The 14,927-nt window shown below is 39.4% G+C and overlaps 1 long non-coding RNA gene across 13 annotated transcripts in view; it reads right to left on the bottom strand.

Moving 5' to 3' along the window:
* The window catches only part of LOC106781059 (uncharacterized), a 42,781-nt gene extending 28,923 nt beyond the window's left edge, over positions 1–13,858 (bottom strand). For 3 of the 13 annotated variants that reach the window (XR_011428972.1, XR_011428973.1, XR_011428970.1), the window contains exons 1-8: positions 13,077–13,282; positions 12,015–12,167; positions 11,375–11,552; positions 11,006–11,138; positions 9,811–9,969; positions 6,035–6,126; positions 5,176–5,261; positions 3,177–3,306 (exon numbers count right to left, since the gene is read on the bottom strand). This is a non-coding gene — a long non-coding RNA (uncharacterized lncRNA). Of the gene's footprint in view, positions 1–2,187; positions 3,307–5,175; positions 5,262–6,034; positions 6,127–8,411; positions 8,487–9,810; positions 9,970–11,005; positions 11,139–11,374; positions 11,553–12,014; positions 12,168–13,076; positions 13,283–13,728 lie in introns of those variants that run through there. The other 10 variants (XR_011428974.1, XR_011428968.1, XR_011428969.1 and 7 more) reach the window with 10 other exon arrangements.
* Positions 13,859–14,927: the final 1,069 nt, after the last annotated feature.

Genomic DNA, 14,927 nt, shown 5'->3' with positions numbered 1-14,927 from the left:
CAAAAAGAATAAAATACCTAGGAATAAACTTAAACAAAGAGGTGAAAGATCTGTACACCAAAAACTATAGAGCATTGTTGAAGGAAATTGAAGAAGACACAAAGAAATGGAAAGATATTCCGTGCTCTTGGATTCGAAGAATTAATATAGTTAAAATGTCCATACTTCCTAAAGCAATCTATAGATTGAAAGCAATCCTGATCAAAGTTCCAAAAACATTTTTCACAGAAATAGAACAAAGAATCGTAAAATTTATATGGAACAACAAAACACTATGAATTGCCAAAGGAATCCTGAGGGAAAAGAAGAAAGCTGGATGTATCACACTCCCTGATTTCACAATATACTACAAAGCTATAGTAACCAAAACAGCATGGTACCGGCACAAAAACAGACACACAGATCAATGGAAGAGAATCAAGGGCTCAGAAATAAACCCACAAATATATGGAGAGCTAATTTCTGACAAGGGAAATCATAGGCAGCATGCTTTTTGACATCGGTCTTAGCATCATATTTTCAAGTACCACATCAGACTGGGCAAGGGAAGCAAAAGAAAAAGTAAACAAATGGGACTACATCAAACTAAAATGCTTCTGCACAGCAAAGGAAACCATCAACAAAACAAAAGGACAACCTAACAAGTGGGAGAAGATATTTGCAAACCACATGTTGGATAAGGGGTTAACATCCAATATATACAAAGAACTCATACATCTCAACAACAACAAAAATAACCACCCAATTAAAACATGGGCAAAAGATCTGAACAGAGATTTCCCTAAGGAAGATATACAGATGGCCAACAGGCACATGAAAACATGTTCAACATCATTAACTATCAGGGAAATGCAAATCAATACTACAATTAGATATCATCTGATTATAGTATAGTACAGTATACTAATTATAGTATAGTATAGCAGAATGGCTATAATTAACAAGACAGGAAATAACAAGTGTTGGAGAGGATATGGAGAGAAGGGAATCCTTGTACACTGCTCGTGGGAGTGCAAACTGGTGCAGTCATTGTGGAAAAATGGTATGGAATTTCCTCAGAAAATTAAGAATAGATCTACCATATGATCCAGCTATTCCTCTGCTGGGTATTTATCCAAAGAACTTGAAGACACTAACGCATAAAGATATATGCACCCTTACATTCATCACAGCATTATTCATAATGGCCAAGACTTGGAAGCAACCTAGGTGCCCATCAAGGGACGAATGGATAAAGAAGATGTGGTGTACATACACAATGGAACACTACTCAGCCATAAGAAATGATGAAATCTGGCCATTTGTGACAACATGGATGGACCTTGACGGTATTATACTGAGTGAAATAAGTCAGAGAGAGAAAGTCAAATACCACGTGATCTCACTCATAGTAGAAGATAAAAACAACGACAAACAAATACATAGAGACAGAGATTGGATTGGTGGTTACCAGAGGGGAAGGGGAGGGGGGAGGATGAAAAGGATGATTAGGCACATGGGTGTGGTGATGACTTGTAATTAGTCTTTGGGTAGTGAACGTGATATAACCTACACAGAATCCGAAATACGTGACGATATACATCTGAAAGTTATATAATGTTATAACCCAATGTTACTGCAGTAAAAACAAACATAAAAATTAAAATGTAGATGAACAATATTTGAAAATGTAAATGGTCGGATGGATTTGCTGTTGCTTACTTTTATCAATATGTAGGTTTCTTTTTTCCTTTTAGGTTAGTCACTTGCTAGGCCTTTCTGTGTGTTTTGCTTCACAGAACCGATAAACTTACAAAGTAGAGTAAAAAGGTGGAGTCTTATCTTCTGTACTTGAGTGGTCCAGGATCTCAGAGCAAATAAAAAGGTTAAGGTGCAGAGAACTATCCAGTAGGAGTCAAAGAAAAACTCTACACCCTCCTCTCTGGATGTAGATGAGTTTATATAATTTGGAAGGTACAAATTCTAATCAAGTGGACGCAGGGTTACTATCCTCCTTATATTCCTGTATTTATTTTTTAAAATGGTATTGAACTTTTATTGTGTGCCGTGGACACTGGTGAATAACAGTAGGCTTGATACTGCTCTCGTGATGCAAACACCAGCAGAAGAGACACAAATATGTAATAATAATGGAAATAAAGGTAAACTGCAGCATTATGTAGGAGAGACTAAATAAAACACAAATAGTAATGTGGTGCTTTTTAATCTGAAAAGTAATTATACAGAAATCAACAACATGAAAAGAACAGCATAAAATATAATTTTGAAAGTCAATTCTAATAATCATTATATATATATTTTACACACACACTATATACACCTATATATGATATCTTTTATATTATATATAATGTAATTTATCAGACAAGATGATGCCACAAGGAAATTAATATGGATAGAAAATAAAGGAGTCAAACTACTGAGTCTTGTCACATTACAAAATTAACGGCCAGAGAGGCAAGGAGGGCATATGAAGTAGATCATAGATCAGCAGTAGTTAGTAGCTGTTGGTGACTTAGCAGGAAAACCTGTCTTCTCTTGTAAGATAGATTTTTCCCCCTAGTTCACCATTTCATTGAGGGTTTAGATCTCCATGGTCTCAAGTTTATTTTGGGGCTTGGTTCACTAATCTAAATATCTCATCTTGTTTGGTCTGCAGGCTCCCTTGCCTCTGAAGTGGCTATAGAAACCAAAGCCTTTGGTCACAGTTGATCAGTGGATATTCCCACCGGAACCACTAGCTTATTGAAGCAATATTTGTTTACTTCTCTGGACTTTTTTTGCAGTTTCTCTTTTTTGGAGTGGAGGTGCAGAGAGGGGATTCTTTAATATTTTGTCTATATCACCCATTCATAAAAAAGTGATTTTTATCTGTTGTCTGAATTTTCAATTGTTTTGAGGAGTATGGATCTTTCATATACTTACTCTGCCACATTACTAGAAACATAAGCTCAATGTATATATTTTAAATTGATTTTTCTTTATCTTAATTAATATTGCAGCATCTTTCTGTTAAAAACAAAATCTTAAATACTGTAAGTCACATGAGCCTTCAAAAAATTCACTGCATAAATATGTATACACACAAATACATGCACCCACATACATGGGCTTCTGAAATTAAACTGATGCTTATATTATCTTTCATATGAGACTAGGGGCTATTCAGTTCATACTTATCGAGAATGGATACGTCAGTCTTTTACATCTCTCAGTATGGTATTAATACTCTTCAATGCACTGGCATGAGCCATATATTTCTTCAGCTCATTAAACTGAAGCATGACAATCACATTGTTGATAATGCTGAAATTGAGAATAAAGAAAAAAGAGAATAATGTCTGCATTTAATGCATATTTATGTACCTATGACTTCATTTATCCAGGGAGATTCTTTGAATATTTATTCTGTGTTGGAGTCTGTGTTAGGATGTTGTGCTTGGGATACTCCAGTGATAAAAATAAGTAACCTCTTTGTCCTAATGGATCTTACAGTAAATATAGCTGAAGTTGATGAAAAATTGCAAAAAAAAGGATAAATAGCAGGATGAATCAAATCTCCTCTTGGCATTCTAATAAGTGACTGCATCATCCTGTGTAAGTGAATTAGTTGGTGGAAAATATTTGGGAGACGGTTGAAGAGGAGGCTATGAGTGATTTATGGAAATAGCCATACACAAAGAGGTAAATTTTATTTTTAAGAGCATTATGATTGGCAACTTTTAGAGGAATCAGAAAAAGATATGATCTCAAAGTTCCGTTTGCTTGTTTTTCTTAGCAAATCACAACTGGATGGTCTGCTGGTTAACAGCATACTGCATAAAAAATGTTTACTACGTTTTAAAGATTCCCAAATACCTTCTCCTAATTCTTGAAATTGCAGTTTTGTCTTTTTTGACAAATTTAACCCCATTTCCTGGATATGCCAGCAGCTCCTCCTTGGTGGCCTTTGAATCAGCTTTTTCAACTCAGTTTAAGCATTGTACTCAATAATTTTACCATCTGCTCTCTTAGAAATATAGTATTTTATTTTTAAGAGGTTATCCTTTGAAATAATTTCCTTTCTTTCCACAGAGCTCTTCAAAATTATTTAATGTTTTAGACCTCCCTTGATCTAATGGTTCTTTATTATGAATTTCCATGCAATATCTTCCCACATCACACTCAGTATATTCAAAGACTAAATGTGATCCTGTTGAATGTATGTATTGTATCTTGGTCAAGAGGCTGAAAGTATATGACATTATAAGGGGAAAATAAACATCGCAACATTAAGATGCACAAGTGACTTACACCTGACCCTGTACCATATCTGTTCTTTGCTGCGATCCCAAAGCAATTAAAGGAAAACAGAAACTTTGTACTTTGTACTTTCAGCTAATCATTTATTTTATTATATCCAGCATATAACAGGTCCCTATTCTTCACCCCTTAATGACCTATAGTTTGTAGAATAATACAGTAAACTTCTTTCTATTTAAATTTTTGGCCCATTGCCCATAAACTGATCAGTACCCTTGACTTGTTTTTCCTTAGATGTGCATGTTTCAGAAGGTTTTGTCATCCAGTATATGTAGGGTATTATGTCTTATTATACTTCTCTCTAGAGATTCTTTGCTAGATTAGAATATTTCTCTCGAATATGTGGTCAGAGAATGATTCTTCTTCTCTTAACTTATCCTTATGCACATAAAGTTGTTTTTTCTTGTAATTCCTGAGCAAGGGTATATTCATATCAGTGCTTTCAAGCTTATGTGCCCTAAATATCAGCTCCTTCATGTAATCAATACCTGGAAGTTTGATTTTACCCAGAATTATTATGTCTCATGAGAGTCTCAACTTTCCTGTGAACATCTCCTGAAATCAAATGAATGAGTCAGCCATCTTACATCCGTTTTTATCTATGCATTGAGGAAGAATGTTATGTTTATTGGGGCACTGTCTAAAATTATACATATGCATATAAACCTATGCATAAACTGCCCCACAGTTCAACTCTTGCGCTTCAATTTATTCGACTTCGCATAAAAGATTCCAATTCTAACCCTTCATCACTAGTGTAAACAGCCCTTCAGTTGGATTTCTTTTTCATTCCATTTGCACTAAGAAATGCCATGTAAGCCTAATCACAATACGTTTAGCAAAGGCAGAAACGAAGGAGAAAATCATGCTTACATGCTTTGTGAGGTGGCTGGTCAGCAACTGAGTTGTCTACCTCCATAGCCCAGTTGTTCATTCCCATCCAGAAGCCTCCTAAGAAACTAAAAATAGCCACATATCAATGACCTGCAGAGTCACTTGTAAATATCTGAACCTGAAAATGATGGGTCTGTATTTCCTGCGTTTCTATGATTCTTGATGCCATTGTTTAGAATCATGACCGCCATAATATTTCACTTTTTATTCAGCCTTTCTATATTATTTTTATCACAGAAGGATTTTTTCCACTCTAGGCCAATCTTTTACTTAGTTTCACAAGGAAAATCACATGTCTTCAAGTGCCTGCTGGATACTGAAAAATTAATGTGGACTTCAAGTCTTCTTTATGATTAGACTGGAGTACAACTTATAAATAACAATAATCTTAGACAAAAACATTTAGAGAAATTTCCCCTTCCAGAAGTGTTTCAATAATGTAGAAGCTCTTCTTTTCTTAAATACAAATACTGCTGTCTACAGATAAAAAAAGTGGAGGATTTGAGCTATTTTTTCCCTGAAACATCTGAAGCTCTGGTGGCTGCTTTAAGTTTCCAGCTTAATATTCTCTATTAAGAGAATATTAACTTTATACTAACTTTATATCTGCTGTAAAAATCAGTTCCATTTATTGTCAGAATAATAGACTCAACAACGTTTCAAAATTCCATGACAAGATTTTGTTTTCTATTTTGAGGACTAATAGTACTTATTTGGATCATCAGCATTTCTCTCAAAAGTAGAAATACATGCATCATTCACGGCAGTATCCACTACCAGATATCAGTTGTTTTCCTGTTGCTTTCCATTAAAAGATACTTTACGAGGAAATAAGTACCTGGAGCAATTCCCCAAGATAACACTGTGATTAAAGCATTCGATCTTTTTTCCTGTCTTCCCTTCATGGATAGGCTCATCCTTCTGCTTTTCCTCAGGATAAACAAAGAGAACAATTTATAAGTGTATAATTTGTAAGCAGGGTGATGACCAATGCCTATGCTGTGTGGAGCCCGAAATGTTCCTAGAATTCATGACAAAATCTTAATAACTTAGGACCACACACACACACACCCACCCACACACACGGGTCTATAATCAATGTACTCAGCAGACTCTTCACAATTTCCTATCTTATCTGCCTCTAGTTAGTGATTTTCTACTTTTAAAAGAAAAATTTTGTAATAGCCAAACTCTTTACTCAAGAACAAAATGTTAAGTGTAGATTCAATAAATGTCACGTGGCCCTGCACTAGCTCTGGTTCTCTGGTTAGAGGTGGGAATGTGGGCCAGTGATATGCCACAGCCTTCCTCCCCTTTCTCTGAAGATCAAATGAAAGCCCTAGTGAAAATAGATCAACAGCACAGCTTGAGCGATCTTGCTCTAGGTGTTTCCATGGCATAGAGGGAATATTTGAAAACTCTTCTTGATGTTAGCTTCTGTGGGAAGGGTAAGAACATTTTTATCGTTCTTGCTGTGGATTCTCCATGAAATACTCATTTCATCAAACTGGACAAAGAGGTATTGCAAACTCAAACAGTAACTAAAATGTTGAGTTTTCACACATTTTCACTGTGGTAAGTGCACCATGAAAAGAATCAAGCAAATTTTTTAGTGTTAAATATTTTAAAAGAGGTTTTCAATGAAAATTTTCTTTTAATATTTGAGGGTGTGATCCTTATTCAAATACAATAATCAAAGCTTTATGTCAAACAAAATACACTTAAGTAGAATAAATTTATTTTTAAAATGAATGCTTGAAAAATGTGACATATATGTAAGTGTAAGCCAATTTGATTTCTTCAGGTTGAATTAGAGAGCTGTACGCCAAGTCAAGTGCTCAGGATGCAGTGAGGAGGTCCAGACAGAAGAATTAGGCTCAGAGTGCTGGGTGATATATGCTTTTAGTCCAAAAAGGGACAGAAGTATTGAAAAAGAGCACATGTTCAGAGCTTTGCAGTCTAATTTAGTGTTCCTGAAAATTTGAATTAAAGTATATCTTAAACTGAGGCATTTTCCTGAAGCCCATAGAACAAAGGAAGAAAAAAAGGAAGGAAGGAGGTGGGGGGAGGCAAAAACGTGGGTACGAGAATGCTTCACAATAATCTAAAAGTTATTCACAATGTGCTCTGCAGTGGGGGTTGGCAATAGCATCCAGTAAAAGGAGCAGGAGGGGTGGAGGAAGAGGGCAAGAGGCGAGAAATTCAAGGAAGGAGAGAGGGGTCATAGATGCTTTATTTTCTGATTACTAGGGTGGGCATGTGACTGCGGAAAATGACAGAAGAACCAGCGAAAATCTTTCTCTGTTTCGTTTTGTTTTAACTAACGTGCTTCTGATGCTTTATATTTCCTTCACCCGGAGCCGGGTTTTCTATCCTGCAGCACTTTAGAACCACATGGGGATCTTTTAAAAATACCTAGACTGAACCCCATATCAGATCAATTAATAGCATCTCAAGCAAGGGGAGACCCGGCACTAGCTTTTTGTTTTTATTATTTTAATGTTCCATAAGTTATTGTAATGTGAAGACAATTTCAAAACTTATCACCTAGACTGAGGCAAGGATTGGACTGAAATTGTGAAGTGAAGCTAAGCCTGTTGAGGGGATTTTAGCACCTTTGAAGTTCTTGCCTTCCGACAATGGCAGCTCTTCCCAGCACAGGGGTCACTGTTTACCTCCCTACCACAAATCCTATCTTAACTTCTAGAGATAGCAATAGTTCAGCCAATGCTTGTTTTTTCAATTCCTTGACACTCTCCTCTAATTCCAATCTCAGGCTCTCCTCCCATAGGCTGACCCTAGAATAGTTCTCAACAATGATTTTTCACTATATCACCTGGGCTGCTTTTTAAAAATCACAGAAGTAAATCAGAACCTCAAAGTTCACCTCTGCAATTCTACCTGTATCTGTATCCATGAATCTGCCTTCTCACCTGCTGCAATGTCTTCACTCTTCAATCCATCATCAAACCCTCCATTTGAGCTCAAGCTCTATTGTCCTAATTCAAAAACATTGATTCTTGTAATTTCCCCCTATATATCACGCATCATCAGTCTTCTTTTTTTACTGTATCCTCCCCACGAGTATATTACGTGTGCTTGTGCATTAGGCACAGATCAGGCAGAGAGTGTTACATAACTGGATGGGATCCTACCCGCAGTAGAAGTGTCAGTGAGAGAAACTGTGTGGATCACCAGGTCAGTATTCTACTCACTGCAGAACACCCTGTGACTCCTCAGATCTTCATTATTTTGCTCATTTGCTGACAGTTTATAAAGGTTGGAACAAACTTGAATAAAAATATAAAACAGAAGTTTTAAAGTTCAATTTGGCCTTGCCTGAATATGTTAATCACATCAGTTCCTCTCCTACTAACATTAAAAATATAATGATAGTCAAGAAGATTTTAGTTTCCCTTGATTTATAGGTATAAAAGGCACACTGTAAGTACAGTCCTTTCAATAAGTGCTATATTTAAAATGATATTTGCATTTAACTCTCTTAGGTTACTTCTGATGGCCGTACAATGTATTTAGAGTTTGAGAAAATGAAGCCATTCATTTGTTACAGAAACAATATTTTTGCTATAACTATTATAAAGTTTATTAGTGTTTTTCTCCCCTGCCTGAGGAGTAGAAATATCTATGGAGCCTTTTATTTTACCCAAAATAAAAACTAAGTGATTTTATTTTATTTTAAAAACTAAGTGCTTTGAAAAATTAAAATTGTGGCCCAATTTCAGAGATCATAGTACTGCGTCTCTATTCCTCACAAATTTCTAAAATGACTTTGTTTAGATCCTGTTTTGAAAACTATATAGTTGATATTAAAAAATAAAATGCTTTTGATCAAATTAAGACGCCAATAACTTCGTGAAGCCCAACATTTTCTGGATTTTAATAGAAAAAAATGCCAAGGAGAAACAAAAATAAAAATTTTATAGAAGAAAATAAAGTTCCAGTGCCACACAAAATCTAGATTAATTGTCATAAAACAGTTTTATTACAATGTCTTTTATTTCAAGTTTATCATAACCCCTTCTGAAAACTTTAATTTAGGATAATTTATTATTTAAATAGTCAGAGAACAATGTAAGAAAAGCTCTATTTTATGTTTAAAATGTTATATTTTACTTTTATTTGAATTTTTCTTCAAAGAATACCTGAAAATAAGAGGGAATTGAGGTGAGGACATTGTAAGATCTGCTTTATGACCACATAAACCTAGATTTGAATTTCTGCAAAAATTGTAAAATTGGACAAGTCATTTACTTTCTCAGTGCTGCATTTTTTAACTGTAAAATTGGGGTGCAGTGCTTCTCATCAGAATTTTCTGTAGGGTCAGCCCTGGTGGCCGACCGGTTAAGTTTGACGCACTGTGCTTTGGCAGCCCGGGTTCGGGTGCCAGGCACAGACCTATACTACTTGTCTGTTAGCGGCCATGCTATGATGGCAGCTCACATAAAAAGAAAAAAGGAAGATTGGCAACAGATGTTAGCTCAGGGTGCATCTTCCTCAGAAAACAAACAAAGAAAAGAATTTGCTGTAAATTAAATTTGAGAGTACAGTAAAAGTGCTTTGCTCAATCTATTGGTTATGAGTCTGTGCTCTTACCGTTAAGGCCAGGTTCCTTTCCCAGTCAGGGAACCACACCACCTGCCTCTTGGTTGTCGTACTGTGGTGACTGCATGCTGCTGTGATGCTGAAAGCTATGCCACCAGTGTTTCAAATATCAGCAGGGTCACCCATGGGGGACAGGCTTCAGCAGAGCTTCTAGAATGAGATAGACTAGGAAGAAAGACTGGCCACCCACTTCCAAAAGAACTGTTCATTAGAACCCTATGAATAACACCAGAGCCTTGTCTGATACAGTGATGGAAGGTGAGAGGATGGCACAAAAAGATCAGGCAGGGTTCCAGTCTGCTGTACATAGGGTCGCTAGAGTCAGAATTGACTGAAGGCACCCACAACAAACTTAATTCAATAACTAGCACATTAGCACACTGACGATTAACAGTCATGGTCTGGCACTGCACCCCTCTGACAGCACAGAGAACAAGGACTGCACCATCCAACACTCTCAGGGCCCTTTCAACTTCTATTGTGAAGTCCACGTGCCCTAAATGAGACAAAGAAGTGTGGGAAAGTCTTAAAGAGCGGTCTGATTTTTTTATAACATGCAAAATTAAAAGTTTTTTATCTTTCACGACATAAGTCTTCTAATTAGAATGTGGATTTCTTTTTTCTTTTTTAAAGATTCTATTTTTCCTCTTTCTCCCCAACGCCCCCCAGTACATAGTTGTATATATATTCTAGTTGTGGGTCCTTCTAGTTGTGGCATGTGGGATGCCGCCTCGGCATGGCCCTATGAGCGGTGCCAAGTCCACGCCCAGGATTCAAACCGGCAAAATCCCAGGCTGCTGAAGGGGAGCATGCGAACTTAACCACTTGGCCACGGGGCCGGCCCCTAGAATGTGGATTTCTTAAATCACTCATACCATTCACCCAGCATAAGGTCCAGAGCCCCAAATCACTTCAAAAAGATACCAGGACATGGGCACCTTTGGATCAGCTACAACACATAAAATGTGAGAACCTTCCCAGTCACAAATTATTTGCACTATTTTTCAAGGAAACTACATAAGGACGAAATGCTCTAGGTCCCAAGTCAGATTTCTCTAATAGGAAATTCACAGTCACACTTTAGAGTATTATTTGATACTCAACAATGAGCTAGGTCATAGAATAGAAAAGAACTAAATGGGCTTTTGCCAAAATAAGCTGCAACAAAACCAAGAACTCAGCTTACCAGGAGTATCTATAATGTTGATGTTGACATCCTTCCACACGGTATAGGTGGCCGCTGACTGAACAGTGATTCCTCTTTGTCTCTCTAGTTCCATGGAATCCATGACAGCACCAATGCCATCTTTACCCTTCACCTAAACACAAGCACAGTGATTCAGATTTCTCTGTCCCTATATTCCAAGAAGGAAAGAAGTCTTTACTGAGGTGGAACTAGAACACAGATGGTTAACTGGGCAATTTCCAAAGAAGCCTAATCACCAAACCAGATCATCTCTTGAAATAGAAAACTGCTAATAGGTTTTACCCTCTGTGAACTGTCTAACCCTCTTTTCACTGCTGCTCCCAGCAAGGGCTCCCACAGAGCAATCACCTGGTCTGAGAGCCATTGTTGCTCCCTCTGCCCCGCTCCTGCCCTCCGGCCTCGTGTTAGTCCAGGAGCAGATGTTCAGAGAACGGGTTCTGCCCTGCTCTGCTGCATGTAGAGTCTGAGGCCCAGGTGGGAAGGATTCAGCTTTTAAAGCGTATGATTTAACAAGACGATCTTTTATCTGAAGAAATATTTTTAAATGGAAAGTTAAGTCACTCAATGATATAATAATTTCTTCAAGAGACTTTCAAGATTTAAAAAAATTTTTTTCTGCTATATGTATTCAACTCAAGCTCATACTATATATTACTTAAAACCATTTTTTCCACTTAACATTATAAACATCTCTAAATAACATTAAAAATTATGTATATACTATTTTAATGGCTGTTGAAGGGTACATCATATTGACAACACTCTTAAAAGACAATCTACTCAGGATACCCACAGTGATGGTCTAGACGGATTCCTGAGAGCAACATTTCAGGCCAACTTGAGCAATCCTCTGTGTGATATGACTGACTAAAGATCCACGGTTACCATTCTTTTAACCTTTCAAGTTTTGTGAAGTTTATCAAACCATTAACTACAAAACAAGTAAAACCAAGCTCTAACTACTCTGGAGCCCACCACAACCACACACCTCATGCATCTTTGCAATCCTGCCGGTGTACTAAAGCACCCGTGCTGTCAATGTGGTTTTCCCAGAATCAGTGTGAGCTGAGATTCCAATATTTCGTATTTTCTCGTTGGGAATCACCCCTGACGAACACCATCGGCAGACCTTCCAATTAACCTGAAAAGTAAGAGCGATCAATTCAGTGCACCTTTTCTAAGAGAGAGCATGGGTTCAGCGGACATCGCTCCTCCACAGAAACTCAACGGACACAAAACACCATACGACACAGCTTGGAAAGGCAAAAGAGGGCACGTCTCCACCGCAACTCCCGCTACCAAAGGGAAGGCTGCAGGGGAGAGCAGAGAAGACACAGCCTGAAAACAAATACATAATCAACCAATCAGAAAAAGATGCTCGCATTAATTATATAATTAATTAAAAGGGGACAACTACTTTTATCAAATGTTATAGGTTTGAAAGTATACACTGGGGATAATAAAATCAGAAAGATAGATCCTAACAACTACTTTACCAGGAACTAGAGTTTTCAGCTTAAGTTCTGCTGTTTCCCCTTCCCCCTTAGTCTCGTTCACAGCTAGCAAGGCCGTCCGAGGACTTCCGTGCTTCACGCGGTGGTACCGACAGCTCTAACGCAGCCCACAAAAGGTTTCCAATTCCTTCTACACAAAGTTAACGCCTTTTTTTTAAACTTTATTTTACTCGGGGGGGGGGGGGGGGGACAGGGCAGAATCCTGCATTTTATGGAATTAAGACACAATGTAAACCACTGCCCACAGGGCTGCACATCCAAGTGCACTGCGGTCACTTGTGGGCAGAGGGAAGCACAACTTGGAAGCGGCGGGTAAAACTAATGGGAACCCTGGCGCCGGGCGCCTCCAGAGTAAACCCAGGGAAGCCTGCGAGCCGCGCGCGCCAGGCCCGGGCACAGCGGGCCACCGCCACCCGACGCCAGCCCCCCGGGCGCGCCCCGCGGCCGGCACGGACAGGGAGAGGGGCCCGGGCCGCTCCGAGGGCCACGCGGCCAGGGGACAGTCCGGGCTCGGCCCCGCTCCCCGGGCACTCTACCTGCCTCCCCTGCCAGCCCAGCGCGGCGGGGACCCGCGGGAGCCCGCGCCCCAGGGCCGCGGCCGTCCCCAGCAGCCTCATGGCCGGCGCAGAACGGGCGCGCAGGGCCCGCGGCTCCGGGATGCTCAGCAACCGGCACCGCGGCGGGAGACCTTCAAAGTCACGCCGGCCAGCAGCGCCTGAAGAGCACTTCCGGGGCGAAGGACGCGAGCGCGGAGGGACGAAGGGAAAGAGGGAGGAGCTCCCGGATCTCAGGGCCGAGCAGCGCCCTCCCCTGCCCGGGCGCCCTCTGCCGACGAGGAAGAGGAGCTGCAGTCGCTTCACCGAGCTCATCCAGCCTTGCACGCTCCCAGAGCGCTGCAGCCTTTTGGGATGTGGTGCCAACTGTAGCAACCTGGAGAAACGTTTTTTAACAGAATTTAAGTGACAAAAAGAGCAGTTGTCATCTATGCTACCATCACAGATATGAAAAATACTTATCTACAGGACACGACCTGAAAAGAATGTGGAAAAATGATGACTGAACTATCAATTACAAGTGCTTTTTCTCATCTCGAACGTTCCGTCGTTCTTCGGTGTTAGGCGTTTTAGGGCCAGTTCATATGGAAGACAGCCTCCTTGACGATTCCGCTTGGAGGCATCGCGAACTTACTATGTCCGAAACGGAGCGTCTGATCTCCCTCCCAGCACCGTCTTCTGCAGTCGTCTTCATCTCATAAACCGCAGCCGGTGCCGCACTCAGTCGCTGTGAGCGCGCCGTCTCCTGGCAGCGCGTGCCTTAACCCCTCGCCGGGGGTCGGGGCCGCGCGCCAGCCCGCCTCTCCCGCCCCGGCCCCCTGCCCCCTGCCCCGCCCGGCCGCTCCTGCCCGCGCTTTCCCTCCGTGCAGGCGGCCGCTCAACGGGGTGCTCCAGGCCCGGCTCTTCCGCGCCCGCGAGCTCTTCCCCGTCGCTCTTCTCGTGCGGCTTCGCTCTGCAGAGCGCTTCTCAGACCAGACGTCTCACACACCTGAGCGCTGTCTCCTTTCCCAGTGAGGTCAATGCCGTGAGAACAGTGACTGGGCTGTGGATCGCTGTGTCGCCCTGCGTGGGCTAGGTGCTCAATGATATTTGTGGAATGAACGAGATCGAATAAATAGAAATCAGAGGAAATTACAAGGGACAAGTAAAACCAGAGACTCAGTAATGAATTTCGAATTTACTTTTTGTATATCATCCATATATTAATTTACAAAAAAAGATGAAGCTTCTTTGATGAGTAAATCCGTTAACACTGAATATACCATTAAATAAACTTTTTCATTTATAGACTTTCGAAGATTGTCTTAGAAGCCTTTATATGTATTTGTTTAAAATATATAAACACATAATTATGTAAATGGTAATAAAATTTTAAGATATAATTATTTAATAGTACATATAAAACAGTACATCTATTACACTGAAATTACCACTTTAACAGTTTCCTTGAGGAAAAATTCATACTCATTATCTTCTATGTGTGTATATTTTCATATTTTTCAGTAATTATTATACAAATTATATCTTATTTTTATTAATCACTTTTAACCAAAGGGATCAACTATTTTCTCCACAGAGGAAACTAAAAGACAAAAAACCAAGAAGTCTCTAGCTAAATTCTTATGTGTACACATTATATGGTACCTCTGTTAAGTTTTACAATGGCAAAATACACATATATGGTATCATCCAAAACATTTGCATATTCTTTTAATCCAGTCACTTTATAAATGTATAAGAATAAAGATACATTGAAACTATCTTTAGTGACCAAAGCTTTGTACCATTATTCACTTATAAATTATGCAAGTATCTAAGGGCTAATTGCACGTT

The sequence above is a fragment of the Equus caballus genome, chromosome 19, assembly GCF_041296265.1.
Source record: "Equus caballus isolate H_3958 breed thoroughbred chromosome 19, TB-T2T, whole genome shotgun sequence".
Taxonomy (NCBI): Eukaryota; Metazoa; Chordata; class Mammalia; order Perissodactyla; family Equidae; genus Equus; species Equus caballus.
This window is presented reverse-complemented; position numbering and strand designations above follow the sequence as displayed.